Source organism: Giraffa tippelskirchi, chromosome 7 (genome assembly GCF_054371585.1).
Source record: "Giraffa tippelskirchi isolate mGirTip1 chromosome 7, T2T-mGirTip1v1.2.pri, whole genome shotgun sequence".
Classification (NCBI taxonomy): Eukaryota; Metazoa; Chordata; class Mammalia; order Artiodactyla; family Giraffidae; genus Giraffa; species Giraffa tippelskirchi.
In genome coordinates, this window is record NC_137281.1 from 47,599,651 (window position 1) to 47,601,041 (window position 1,391).

A 1,391-nucleotide genomic window follows, 5' to 3' on the forward strand; every position below is an offset into this window, starting at 1 on the left:
TTAAAAAGCAGAAGAGACATTACTTTGCCAACAAAGGTCTGTCTAGTCAAAGCTATGGTCTTTCCAGTAGTCATGTATGAAAGTGAGAGTTGGACTATAAAGAAAGCTGAGCACCAAAGAACTGATGCTTTTGAACTGTGGTGTTGGAGAAGACTCTTGAGAGTCCCTTGGACTGCAAGGAGATCCAACCAGTCCTTCCTAAAGGAAATTGGTCCTGAATATTCATTGGAAGGACTGATGCCGAAGCTGAAACTCCAATACTTTGCCACCTGATGTGAAGAATCGACTCATTGGAAAAGATCCTGATGCTGAGTAGGCTCTGGGAGTTGATGATGGACAGGGAAGCCTGGTGTGCTGCAGTCCATGGGGTTGCAAAGAGTCAGACACGACTGAGCAACTGAACTGAACTGAATATAAATATTTTTAAAAAGTTAACAAAAGGAAACAGCCCAAATGACCATTAACTCATGGATGGATAAACACTTCATGTTCCTGTGTGTGTGCTAAGCTGCTTCAGTCATGTCCGACTCTGTGCAATGCTATGGACTGTAGCTCACCAGGCTCCTTTGTCCAAGGGATTCTCCAGGCAAGAATACTGGAGTGGGTTGCGTGCCTTCCTCCAAGGGATCTTCCTGACCTGGGGATCAAACCCTATCTCTTACATCTCCTGCATTGGCAGGCAGGTTCTTTACCACTAGCACCACCTGGGAAGCCCCTTCTGTCCTTACAATGGACTATTATTCAGCCATAAAAAGAAATAACTGGCTACAACGTGGATGGACCTTGAAAACATGCTTAGCAAAAACAGCCAGACACAGACGATCACATATTGCCTAATCCGTTTCCTATGGACTGTCCAAAGTAGGTAAATCCTTAGGGACAGAAAGCAGATTTGCAGTTGCCAAGAGCTGGGAAAGGAGACCTAGGATTTGTTTTCGGGAGGATGAGAATGTTCTTGGATTAGACAGTGCTGACGGTTGTAACAACTCTGTTGTCATTTGTTGTTTAGTCGCTAAGTCATGTCAGACTCTTTGTGACCTCCACCAGGCTCCTCTCTCCATGGGATTCCATTTCCTTCTAAAAGGGATCTTCTTGACCCAGGGATCAAACCCATGTCTCCTGCATCGACAAGTGGATCCTTTACCACTGAGCCACCTGGGAAGCCCATAACAACTCTCAAATGTACTAAATGCCACTGAACTGTACACTTTCAAATAGGTGAGTGGTGAATTTTATGTTAAAAAGAGTGGAGGCATCAAGCGGCCGATCCAGTATAAAAAGAGCTGACGTTTCTAGTAAACAGCCCCCTGTACATTACACCTCAGCATGCATTTTCATTTTGAGTACTCACTATGTGCCAAGATCTAGGGGGGGGCCCTCCTCCTACAAGA